A 14,073-nucleotide genomic window follows, 5' to 3' on the forward strand; every position below is an offset into this window, starting at 1 on the left:
CTTGTACTTTGCTGAAAGGGGCGAGGACGATGGAGGCCTGGCTTGAGAAGCTATTCAGGGAAGCTAAGATTATCAGGGCTGTTTGTGTGATAGTTTGAACTGAGAATCTGTGGTTTCTGGTTGGCTGGGGCTGAGGAATCAGCTGTGATTATGAACAGACCAGCACCACTGAGGTGAAACCTTTGCTTTACTGGGACAGTTGATGCTGGTCAGCTGTGTTGAAAGACCAGCTGTAAGACACCAGAAAAAGTTTGCTAGGAAGCAGTTCCTCAGGGTCAGTGCACATACACTGTCATCCAGAGGGGGCCAAAGACTCTCTCTTGAGCCAGAAACAAGACCTGATGATGTTGAGTCTCCTACATAGTTCTGGTATTGAAGGTGTGAAGGACTCATGGAGAGAATCTGAGGCTTTGCACCCTGAGAGGCCAGAAGAGCCCATTGGGAAGGATGCAGCCTCAGTTTCGGTGGAGACCCCAGCATATTGGGGATGTCAGGATCATGGGACTACCACCGACGGCTGTGGCAGGTGTGGCGTGGGGCTAGTCCGAAGCCTAAGAGACGAGCTGTGTGTGCTGTGGATGGCAGTCAGAGCAGTGGAGCTGCCTAATCCCTTTGGAGCCCAGAGGATCGTGAGTGACTCCCAGATGTCCAGCCTTGAGCTACTTTGCTGGACTTTGGTTTTGCTTAGGTGTGCCCACTTCTTCCCTTTGAAATAAGACAGTACTTGTTTGGATTTTATAGGAGTCCACAGTTGAGAGGCTTTAAAGGAGACTTTGGACTTTTAAAGTGCTTGGAATTTTAAGGACTGTGGGACCTTCAAAGTTGTACTATTTTATGTTGTGATGTTAATATTAGCATTGTACCTTGGGGATAAGAAATGGAAAGCTTGTGGTTTAATAGTGATGTGTTTGTGTGTCAAGTAGACAAGGGGTCAATTGTGCTGGATAGCTTTAGTGTCAACTTGACACACTTGGTTTGAGGGAGCCTCAGTTGGGGAATTACCTTCATTGGTTGCCTGTGGCCATGTCTGAGGGGCATCTTCTTGATTGTTGAGTGATGTGGGAGGGCCCAGCCCACTGTGGGCAATGTCATTTCTGGGTAGGTGGGCCTGTGTTGTATAAGAAAGCAGGCTGAGCATAGGCCAGGAGGACAAGCCAGTAAACAGGGTTCCTCCATGGCCTGTGCTCCAGGTTCCTGCCCTGAGTTCCTGCCCTGGCTCCCCTTGATGATGGACTGAGCTGTAAGCCAAATAAACCTTTTTCTCCCAAAGTTGGTTTTGGTCAGTGTTTTCATCACAGCAATACAAACTAGAACACTATCTCTCTGACCATTTCTTCCTTAGAGCTTTGAACACTCATTCTTCACTCCTGTCTTTCCCTGTAAATATACCACTCCACATCCATGATGGTTCCTTTATTTTTAAAGAAAAAGATTTATTTATTTTTGTTATGTGTAAGAGTTTTTGCCTGCATGGGTATATGTGAACCACATGTGTGCCTGGTGCCCACAGAAGCCAGACAAGTGTGTGTCCCTGGAGTTACAGAAGATTGTGAGGCAACATGTAGATTCTGGGAACTAAACCCAGGTTCAAGTTCTCTTAACCACTCAGACACCTCCCTAGTCACATGTGATGGTTAACTTTGTCAGTTTGACATGCTCTAGAATCACCTGGGAAAAGAGTCTCAGTGAGGGATTTTTCTATAGCAGATTGACCTGTGGATAATGTCTTTTGTCACTAAAACTAAGCAGAAGGGAGGTTTACACTTCGCTGAACCTCATGCAAAACTGATTAAATGAGTTTGGAAGGTGCAAGTTCAGAGTCAAATGATCTTGCAACATCTTTAGCCTTAACAAGCAATTGTCTCCCTCTTTCTATACCTGGTCTGATATCTTTGTGATCATTGGGTAAATCCTTTGGAATGTATGAACAGACAGTCTAGTTCCCACCAACCAAAAGGTTAAGAATACCATGAGATAGCACCTGAGATCTTCAGCAAGCCGAATATTCCCTGCTAGCTTTAAGCTGCCTACTTAGTATTTCCACCAGTGCATTTGAAAAGTGCCTTGATTTATAACTCTCTTTGTTCTGTTACTGTGAAAACTGGCCAACTCTGACCACATTAGAACATGGAATTTGGAGTGACTTAAATCTGTGATCTCTAGCCATGGTCACTCATATTTTGCTTTAGAATAAACTCTTATCCCTTTTGAGGTGAGAGTTGTGCTTTTAGTGTTGACTGTAATGGCACCCAAAATTTGACCCAATGGAGGATCCACTTTTCACCGGAGGAATCACCTGGATGGAAGTGAGGATAGACCCGATGAGTCAAAGCCATCTGATGTCTCATCCTGAGGACGGTGGTGAGTTTTCTCCAGGCCTGTCTCTTGGACCTCCCTTGGTTTGATTGATGGTCTGTTTGCTTCTGAGCTGACTGTTTAAGGATCCTGTTTGGCAGATACGTTTTGTTTCTGGTCTGCTTTCAAAGTGTGTGGTTTAAGGTATCTATCCTGTCTTTGTTTTATGAAAGTCTTTCCTTAGTTCACTTTCAGACCTCCGAGAGCAGTTGGTTTTTGTAAACATGCTATTGGTGTTTTACCCCTTGTTGTTCTTGTCAATATCCCTCTCATAGCTAATCACTGAAGGGGAAAGTGTTTGAAAAAACAACCAAATCAATACTGATACTACAGCTTGTTTTATGTTTGATTATTCTCTTAATTCATCTCACACGTGTAAAAATAAATAGGAAAACCTAGTGAAAAGTAAGGTGCCTCTGTGTTTTCTTCAGTGGAGAACATTTATTATCTCTCGATTGTTTTATTTCACATGCTTAACTAAAAATTCTAGGCAATAAAATAAAAATCATAAATGTGAAGCCTGCTTTAATTGAAATGTAGAATCATCTAAAAAAGAAACTTAGAAAATTAATAAGAGCTCCAAAATCCACAAGTGTGTTAAAAGGAGGTATTAAAAGTAAAGTAAGAAATTAATTAAAAACATTGCAGGTGATACTGTATCAAAGCTAGAGGTGAATTCTGAGAACAAATCTTACTCTCATCTTTCTCTGTCTCTCCTTCCCCTCTCTCCTAACACAGCAAATTTATAACAAAGAAAAAAAAATATGGTTTATTTTAAGATAAGTGGTAGAGAGGAAAGAAATTCCTCCCTTTGAGTTTTTGGCCAGGGTGGCTAAGGGACTCCCCAAATCATACAGGCTATTGCCACAGTCCTTGATTGCCTCCAAGAACTTGAAGGTAAGACCCTATTGCTGAAGACAGGGTGTGCTTTGGACATAGGACTTGGAGCTATAGAGCTGGAAATTACCTGGAAGCCACAGCTCTAAAGGCTCGCTCTCATAGGTTTGAAGGACACTAGGCAAGCCGCTAAGGGAGAACATCAATCAATGGTCCATCTCCAGCTTTAAGGCCCAATAACTGCAATGGCCAGCACAGCAGACTATATTGGTGCAGCAGTGGCACTTTTATCTTGGGGATAATCAACAACCACCTCATTGTAAAGCCCATTCAATGGGAGGAAACTCATGTGTGGCACTGTAAACATAGCCAAATATACATGTCTAGAGAGGTCATAGATCTTAGAGAAAACCCTAAGGCTGTCACATCCCTAGGCAAATATAATTTCTTACTATCTACTGAATATGGATCTTTATGTTTACAGAGAGGTTTGCCAGTCACTACTCTTCAAAGAAGCTTCTTTCGCAACACATGGAGACTATTAGAGAGTTCCACAACTGGCACCCACCCAGGGCTCAGGAACCATTGTGGAAGAGGGGGCAGAAAGATTGTAAAAGCTAGGGGAGGGGTGCATTCCATATGGAAATAGTCTTAAAGTTTCCTGGATCTTACTCATATGAACCTATAGCAATGGTGTCAGCATGCACAAGACCTCTGCAAACTCAAGCAGACAAAAACCCAGCATAGAACTGGGAAATGAACAGCAGGTCCCAATCTTAGCTGAAGAACTATTTGCAAATAATTACTACTGGGTGAGGGAGAGTTGATCTTCTTTAAGGGAGTGACTTGAGACAGGCTGACTAGACCCCAGTGGATGAACTTGCACTGAGGGATGTCTGGGAACACTAACTTGACTTGATAGGGCTTAGCATAATGGTAGAATGCATAAAATCCAGTGGGGCTATTGGAGGGTGCAGATGGGGGAGGGGTTATAAAGATGATTAAGATGCGTATTAGGTACAACAAAAATTCAATAAAAATATACAAAGATAAAAACAAAAGAAATCCCTCGGGGAGTAGAGAGACGGCTCAGCAGTTCAGACTGCTTTTTGCTCTGGGAGAAGACTCAGGGTTGAATCCCAGCACTCACATGGTGGCTAACGACCCTCCGTAACTCCAGTTCCAGAGAATCCATGCCCCTTCTGGCCTCCATGGGCATGACACGGGTTCACTTAAATACATGCAGACATCATACTCATACACATAAAATAAAAATAAATGAATTTTTAAAAATTAGAACAAAGTTCCCAGGGCTGAAGAGGTGACTCAGTGGTTAAAGCACATGCTGTTCTTGCAGAGGACCTAGTTTGGTCCCCAGAACCCACATGGCAGCTAAGAACTATCCATAACTCCAGTTCTAGGGTATCTAACACCCTTTTCTAGCCTCTGTGGGCATTACATGCACAAGCTACACTTATGTCTGTGTAGGCAAAACACTCATACACATAAAATAAGCTTAAAAATTTAAATTTCCATCTGTAAAGGCTACTTTGCCTATACTCAACTTGGATATGCATTATTTTCTTCTTGAACAACTCTTTTTTTTCTTTAAATATTTTCATATTTTTATTTTATGTGTATGAGTGTCTTGCCAGCATGTATGTGAGTGCATCCATGTCCTGCAATTCCCACAGAGGCCAGAAGAGGGCGCTGGACCTCCTGGAACTAGAGTTTCAGATGGCTGTTTTCTGCTAAATGGGAACCCAACCTGGGTCCTCTGCCAGAGCAGCCAGTGCTCTTAACCATTGAGCCATCTCTCCAGCCCCAGTTCTCTTTCCTTGAACTCCCTTGCTTGTCTGTATTAAAATATATTTAACATACCAACTAGTCTTAAAATTATCTTTAATGTCTAAGCCATGAATCCTGGTTTGGCCTGAGTTGAGGTCCCTAAAATCCTAGGGTCAGTCCTCAGGCTGCTAAGGATAGGAGCTGTGTCTCCGCCCCTCACATTTAACATTTTTGGGGCTTTCACCAACATCATTATCGAACTCATTAGCAGTGGTTAATGAACTTTCTTTGTCCCTGGCTGATTGACACTGCTAAGCATGGCTTGTGTGTCATCCTGGGCTCTTTGGCTTCTGTTTTCTAGCCAGAAGTCCAACAGTTTTTGGTAAATGCCACTGGAAGCAAATAGAAACCCTTTGGACTCATCCATACTCAGTTCCTGGGTCTGACAGAACAGCACGTGACTTTCCTGTAGAACATAAGAGCGGATCCCCAGCTGTCCTAAGCCAGTCTCTTGCCCCCAGGGGAGCAGCCTGAGACACAAGGAGGGCACGGCTTCCCTCAAGCAGCACCTTAGGAATAACTCCCTCTACATTCTTCTCCCCAGTGCTTTGTTTCCTTCCTGTCCCATCTGCTCTCTGTAACAGATTAAATGGGCGATAACTCTGTTGTCTTCCTCCCTACGATGTTCTGAAGAAAGGTTGACTTCTATCACTTCTAAGGTCAAGATAGATAAATTTCAGCCCCACAATTTCTCTCTTCTTGAGAGGTTAAAAGAAAATATCTCAGTTCTTATGTGTACATCTTTAAAGTTTACACTGGACAGAAAGATTTCTGATCCATAAGCTCCTAGAGAAAAGTAGACGTCTGAACAAAGTAATAACCAAATGCTGGGTAAATGGCTGTGTGGCACAGACCTGTGTGGCCTAACAAGGGTCAGGAAGGCCAGCATTGCCAGACCTAGGAAGTAAAGTGTGTCCCAGAGTGACTGACAGTGCTCAGTAGGTGGTGCCAGACCCCAAAATCTGTGCTTTTATTTCCTTTTGTTTTTCTTTTAGACACACAAGCAAGCACGGGGATATAATTTAGCCTCACTCTATATTAAAAGAATAAAAGCTTTGACCTAAAGAAACATTTTAATATTTTCTATTTATTTTTTAATTTTACATGTATGAGTGTATTGACTGCATGTGTGTAAGGGTGCCTATGTTGTACAGTGCCCGTGGAGGTCTGAAGCAGATATTGGATTCCCTGGACCTGAACTTATCCGATGTTTTTTTAGCTGCCGTATGGGTGCTGGGAATTGAACCCAGGTCCTCTGAAAGAGCAGCCAGTGCTCTTAACTGTTAAGCCATCTCTCTGGTCCCTAAAGAAACATTTTAAAAGACATTTTCTTTTACCTTTTGAGGATAAGTCAAAGGCCTTAGTTGACCATGGTTTCACTTGGAAGCATTGAAGAAATTTTCCTCTATGTTGACGTCATTGTCGAGTGGACACTGCTTAGAGTCCACCCCATGGAGTATCCATGGACTCCCTGAACAAGTGGACAGGTAACTCATTAGGGCTATAGGACATTTTGAGAGATGCCTGATAATCCCCTGGTCCTACTTAACCTTGGAGGGCAAGGAGTAAAATATTGTTCCTTTTATTTCCTGTGTCCACATCAGTATAGGCCTCCAAGTATAGTTATTGAACACCCAGAAGGTCAAGTACTACAGTCTGGCACTTAGTTGGAACATTAAAAACCAATCTGGACAGAAGCATTGTTGCCTCAAGGAGGATTTTAGACTGGAACGGTCCGTCATGTTTCAGATTAGCCCATGAGTGCAGAATTACAGTATCTGTTGGATCTTGTGGGAGGAAGTCTGCACTGAGGTACTACTGGACCTATGTCTGGGAGGCAGGGTTGAGGTAGGATCCAAATGTGGGTCTCTGCCTTGGAATCTGGTTAACCTACCAGGGATCACATCATGAGGAAAACTGATTCTCCGTCAGCATCCATCAAATGATAATAGATCCTTAGCTAGGGCTGGGGCTTCTTGGCCTCCTCCAGATCCATGCTGGGCCCCTATCTGGCTTGGGTTGGCACAAGTCTACATGTTGTCATAAGTGCTGTGGGTTCATTTGTTCAACTACCCTGTGGTGTCTAGACAACATTTTTGTTGTATTCATTTACCCCCTGTGGTTCTTACCAAGGTTCCCACTGCCTCTTCCGCAAGGATCTCTGAGCCTTTGGAGGAGGGAGTGTGATAGAGGCGTCCTGTTTAGCCCTGCCCTTTATGGAGCCTCTTATTCCCTCCATGTTGATATCTGTTCATCCATGTTCATCGTTACTCTATTCATAATAGCCAGGAAATGCAAACCGCCTAGATGTCTGTAAACCGATGAATTGACAGTGAAAGTGCAGTGCCTCTGCAGAGTAGAAAATTAGTTATCTCTTAAGACAAATGAAATTATTAAATTATAGGTAAATTGATGTAGCTAGAAGCAATCATCATAAGTGAAGCAACCCAGACCAGAAAGACAAATACTGCACATTGTCATAATGAATGCTAGATTTGACTCTTTAGATGGATGCGTTTCAAATGAAAAATCCTTAGGATTTTCAGGAAACTAATAATGAACCATGGGAGGTGGTTCTGGTTCTCAGGGGGTAGAATGCAGTGATGACATGGGAAAGGGGAGTAATAAAAAGACTCAACAGGGTGGGGATGGGAGGAAGTTAAAGTAGCGATAACTAACCTACAGGACTTTGGGAAGATTCATATGGAAATCTATAGAAACTGCTTTCCATATATACATGCACAATATAAAGGGTTTAAATGTAGTTACCCTATAACAGGGGTTTGGTGACTAACGGACAGTCACAGGCTTGCAAATGAAAAGCCCAGTGCCAGGAATGGACTCCTTCTTTTGAAGTTGTTGACCAGAGAAGCCCCATAGATTCTCAAAGAATACTGGCTGCTGCCCCTGTGCTTGCTTACCCACCAGAACCGGATGGTAAGGCCCTATTGCTGAAGAACTACATGCCTGCGTTGTAGACTAAGCAAGGAGAAAGCAAGCTACATCTTTGTCAGCTAGCCTTCATAGTACTACAAGGTTCTGGCATAGAGAAGTAATCACCAGCCCTTACCCAGCTGTAACGCTCCCTCAGTCCTTTTCCCAGGAGGGGCACCTGTTTCTTCGTGTGCTCATCAATCAGTGTCTTGATTCTGTTTATTATGTGCCAAAATACCAGCAATAAACAGGGGGAGAAAAACACAAGCTCTGCTCACAAGCACCGTGCCAACAGAAATTCCATTGGAGGCAAGTGTGTGGGTGGTGGCGGTCAGCCTTCGACCCAGATGCTGGAATGAAGGCTCATGAGGAAGAACCATGGCTGCTGGACCTTGAAAACGTAGCACTTGATTGAGGAAAGAGCCACAGAAATACTCAGACGGAGATGGCAGCAGATGGGTGGGAGCTGAGGGGAGTTAGCTGAAGATAGGCCTTATACACACGTAAAGGTGGAGCAAGATAGGGAAAGGAATAAAGTTTGTGAAGACGGGTCAGGATCAGGACATTCAGGACTTAGATGTGATGTCACAGGGAGAATGGAAGAAACTTAGGAGGGGAGCAGTGGATGTAGGACAGCACCTGGTATATGCATGTGATGGGGAAGGACATGACGGACAGGATAGGGCAGAGAGCAGAGCTGCCCCTGTGAGAGGCCGTGCACAGGTTTGAGAGACATCAGCATTCATGAGGACTGTGCTGTGAGCTCGCTGGACTCAGGCTCCAGTTTCTGGTGGGTGGAGCACCCATCTGTTTAGACGAGGGAAGAGGAAGGAAGCCTAAACTTTTTTTGCCTTCCTTAAAAAGTAATGTTATAATTACATTGAATTAAGAGTGATGGATGAAACCGTTGTGGGATTTTTTATGATGGGTGGAGTGGCTTTGTTGAAGTAGATGCCTCAGGCACTGTGGCTGATTCCTGTGTGTGTGTTTTTAAGGGCACATGCCATGTGTGCGTGTGGAGGTTGGAGGTTCTGTCTCTGCTGCTGTGATAAACACCTTGAGCACAACAATTTGTAGAAGGAACAGTTTATTGGGCTTATGGTTCCAGAGGGATGAGAGCCCATCATGGCAGGGAGGTGTGGCTGGAAGAGCCAGAGCTGAGAGCTCACATCTTCAAGCAGACATGAGAGAGAAGCTGCATGTGGCACTGGGTAGTGAAAGCCCACCTCCAGTGATGTGCCTCCTCCTGCAAGGCCACACCTCCTGAAGGTTCTACGACCTCCCAAACAGTGCCACCAACTCACCAAGTGTTCAAATGCTTGGAGCCTATGAGAGTCATGTTCATTCAAACCGCCACAGAGGTCAACCTCAGATGTCTTTCCTCAGATGCTAGCCACCTATTCTTTGGAGACAAGTTCTCTCACTAGGATCTAGCTTAGGCTGGTTAGTGGGTTCTAGAGATCCACCTATCTCCATCTATCCTGCCTCCACAGCTCTAGAGTTGCAAGCATGCGCCTCCCTCCTGGCTTTTTATGTGCTGGAAACAGAATGAGGTCCTCATGAACACACAGCAGGCACTTCCCCGAGTCATCTTGTAAGCCCATCTATCCCTCTGTAAAGACACATTTAAGACCTAACATATCACAGCATTATTGTCTGCCTTGTGTCTTTTCCCTTTGTGGCATCCCGTGGATGACCTTGAAGGGTGAAGCAGGCAGATCAGTTACAGCAAGGGTAGCTCTGGCTGTTCGAGAGTCCTTCTGCCCTGGGCTCATTTGGTGATGTTCTTTGGCCCTCTCCATGGCAGCCACAAGGGAGGTGCTGTTGCCCTTCAAAAACCTGCTTCAGAGATGGCCGTCCCTTCTGCCCTTCCTGGCCCAGAACACTAGAGGGGGTTTCTGAGGTGGACTCAGGACAGGAGTAGGGGCATAGAGGGAGTGCTCAGGGAATTTAAGTCACAATAACAAAAACAATCTCACTTTCTAAGAGTTGGTGATAAGCACGAGGGTAGTGTGCCCCTCTTGTGTTGAGTAAACATCCCTGTGCCAGTGAGCTTCCCTTGGTGGGATGCTTGCTTGATCTATAGCAGCTGGCATTAATTCATTTAATGAGGGGTTTGTGACTTGTTAGCTGGGGAGGAAAAATAGCTACAGTATCAGCTGATGACCTGCCTTTTCTTCTGAAACTGGGTACTGATTGCCAATTCTCATGATGGCCCGGGGCTGTGCAACATCATCCCTCCGCGTTTTAACTTAAAACCTGAGGATCTGGGTCAACCAGAAGGCTTAGTAGGTAAGGCTGCTTGCCACCATGGCTGAAAATCTGGGTTTGAGTTCAGGGTCCAACATGGTAGAAGGAAAAAACTGACCCCACAGTTTGCCCTCTGAGGCCCATAAGTGCACTGTGACCTGCACTCATGCATGTTCATTCAAGACATACATATGCAGGCATGCACACATGTAAGTAAATGTAAAAAAAGACTGAATATCTAATCAATACAAAAAATCTTTCCCCTTTTCTTTACCAAATCAATAGCAATAAACAACATCACTACCTTTTTGTTTAAATTTCTGTGTGTGTGTGTGTGTGTGTGTGTGTGTGTGTGTGTGTGTGGTGTGTCAGGTCCTTTTCTTTTAAATTTCTGTGTGTGTGTGTGTGTGTGTGTGTGTGTGTGTTTACCTGTGTGGCTGTAAACTGCTGTTTTCACTAATTTTTTTCCTTCCCACCCTCTGGGAGACTAGCACTCAGTCAGCCGGGTCTTGTGTTCTGACGCAGATCAACAAAACCGGCATCACACATTTCTATCCTGGGTTTTGTATAGTTTTTATGACTTTGGGGCGGGGGTGACTTACACAAAATGGCTTCCCATAACCCATACGCCATTCAAGACCTTCCTGTAGTGTCCGCATGCCCAGTCGCCCCACAGAATTTGGTAGGGCCCTGCAGACTGACTCGCATCCCTGAGTTCCAATATATAGCCTTGGCTAACTCTCTGTCTGCTCACTCTCCACCTGTCTTCCCAGGGTGTTTCTCCTCTCGCCCCTGGCTGGCTTACTCTCCATAGGCTCACTCTTTTTGGAGGAATTAGTAATTTTCGGGCTACAGCTGAATGTGTGCCAGGAACCAGCATAGGCCAGAGGAAGGCATTAGGTACTCTGGAGAATGAGTTACAGGCGGTTGTGAGCCCCCTTGTGTGGGTGCTGGGAACTTAACTTGGGCCCCCAGGAACAGCAGCAAGTTGTCACTGCTGAGCCACCTTTGCAGCCCTGTCAGTGCCCTTTTATAAGCCCCTAAATGAAATATTTTTACTAATGGTGTCTATATTAGTGGTCTAGGCAGATCATAAGCTGTTTTAAAATAAGGTTTATCTTTCAAAAGGAGAAAAATAATTCTCTCTGCACAGAGAGGCTTCCAGGTCATGCAGCTCCTCTGCCGTGGTGAAAAGAATGGAAAAAGCTAAGGATAAAATCAGGTAGGCTATGACTCACCAATATCAATTTGGAAAGTCATTTTTAAAATCTAGAGGTCCCTAGAGAAAAAAGTAATTGCCTGGGAAAGGCAGTAGGATAGCACAGGCGGCACAGGCAGAAACCGTCAGACCCAGACCCTGGTGCCCAGAGTGTCCTTTCCCTGCTGTTGCTGAGAGCAAATCTTTGTCAATCACCACATTTTAAAGACCCCCACCTGCTCTTTTGTTCACCTAAGCTAATTACCCCCTGTAGCCAGTTTGGTGAGTGTTTAGACACCAAACGTCAAAACATATTGATGATTTTTGGGCACTGAAGCGCTTGCTTATATTTGGGAAATATAACCATCTTTAAGATTCTGAATGTTTACAGGGAACAAAGCACAGCTGTTCATCTCTTCTGTGGAAGGAATTTTGAAAAAAATTCTTAAGTTTCCCTACAATCTTTGACTTAGCACATAAAGTCTTCACTGTCAAAAGTTTATTTTAAGCCTGCATGATTTGTCTTTAAAAATAGAATGGGGTTGGATGGTTAAATGTCTCTGTCAACCAACATGCTGACTTCATTATGCAGCATTCTGTGGGAACTTCATGCATGGATCTGTCCATACATCTAGCCACTCATTCATCCATCCATTCCCTTCCCTTCAATTCTATTCCATCCCATTCCAATCATCCATTCATCCATTTATCCATCCATCCATATGTCCATTCATCCATTCATCCACCTGTTCATCCACCTACCTATTCATTCCATTCATCCATTCACCATCCATCCATCCATCCATCCATCCATCCATCCATCCATCCATATATGCACTCATTCATCCACTCACCCACCTGCTCATTCATCCACCCACCTATCCATCCATCTATCCATCCATCCATCCATCATCCATCCATCATCCATTTATCCATCTGTCCATCTGTCCACCCATGCATCTGTCCATCCATCCACTCATCTACCTGTTCATTCATCCACCTACCTATCCATTCCATCCATCTATCCATCCATCCATCCATCCATCCATCCATCCATCAATCCATATATGCACTCATTCATCCACTCACCCACCTGCTCATTCATCTACCCACCTATCCATCATCTATCCATCCATCCATCCATCATCCATCCATCATCCATTTATCCATCCGTCCATCTGTCCACCCATCCATCTGTCCATCCATCCACTCATCTACCTGTTCATTCATCCACCCACCTATCCATTCCATCCATCCATCCATCCATCCATCATCCAATTACCCACACATCCATTCATATGTACATTCATCTACCTACACATCCATCCATTCATTTATCTATTTACTTCACCCACCTACCTATTTGTCAATTGATTTATCCATTCATCTATCTGTCTACTAACCCATCTATTCACCTTTGCATACACCCACTCATTCAATCCATCCATAAACACATTCACTTATTTTCACCCATCTGTCCACTCATTTCACCACTTATCTGTCATTCCATCTATCCATTTGTCATATTACTTACTCAACAATCATCGATTAATTTCTCTAATAAGTTTTTCTTAGTTTTTGATACAATGAAAAATGAACCACATTTCTTTTTTAATTGAACTTTTGTGAATGTCATACAATATATTTTTGATGGTATTTGGATTTCCAATGCCTATCTGTAGCCCTTTGCTTCTCTTCATCCATTTTCATATACTTTATTACATATGCATATATGTGTATGCATTATACACACACACACACATATATATATATGTATATGTATATGAGAGAGTCAAATTCATGACCCCAAATGCCCTTTTATGTGGATCTGTCTACTGGAGCCTGGTTAACCTATCAAGAGTCTCAGTTTTATTTTATATTTTTATTATTTTAATATTTTATTTATTATTTTTATTTTATGTGTATAAGTGTTGAATTTTTGTGAATGAGTGTTTTATGTGTATGAGTGTTTTGCCTCTATGGATGTAAGTGCACTTGTGTGAAATGCCTGAGGAGGTCAAAAGAGAGCATCAGATCCCCTAGAACTGGAGTTACAAATGGTTGTTAGCCACCATGTGGGTACAGGGAATAGAGCCTGGGTCCTCTGCAAGATATTTTATGTGTATAAGTGTTGAATTTTTGTGAATGAGTGTTTTATGTGTATGAGTGTTTTGCCTCTATGGATGTAAGTGCACTTGTGTGAAATGCCTGAGGAGGTCAAAAGAGAGCATCAGATCCCCTAGAACTGGAGTTACAAATGGTTGTTAGCCACCATGTGGGTACAGGGAATAGAGCCTGGGTCCTCTGCAAGAGCAGCCAGTGCTCTTAACTGCTGAGCCATCTCTCTAGCCCCCAAGTCTCACCTTTAAACAAGACTGAACATTCCTTTCCAGCAACCATGGGTTGCCAGTAGTTCCTCGGGTGGGGTTGGGGCTTCTTACCCACTTCCCCATGTCTATGCTGTGACTTTTGCTGGCTTGATCTTACTGGGGGACTTGTGCATGCTGTCACCATTGTTGTGAATTCATATGACTAAGTTTCCAGCTGTCTGGAAAAATCTGTTTCCTCACAATCAACCGACACTCATGGATCTTCCAGTGTTTCTGCTCCTTCAGCCGTGTTCCCTGAGTCCTGAAAGACAGCCGTTTAGC

This window comes from Nannospalax galili, unplaced genomic scaffold (genome assembly GCF_000622305.1).
Source record: "Nannospalax galili isolate Female #2095 unplaced genomic scaffold, S.galili_v1.0 scaffold2368, whole genome shotgun sequence".
Classification (NCBI taxonomy): domain Eukaryota; kingdom Metazoa; phylum Chordata; class Mammalia; order Rodentia; family Spalacidae; genus Nannospalax; species Nannospalax galili.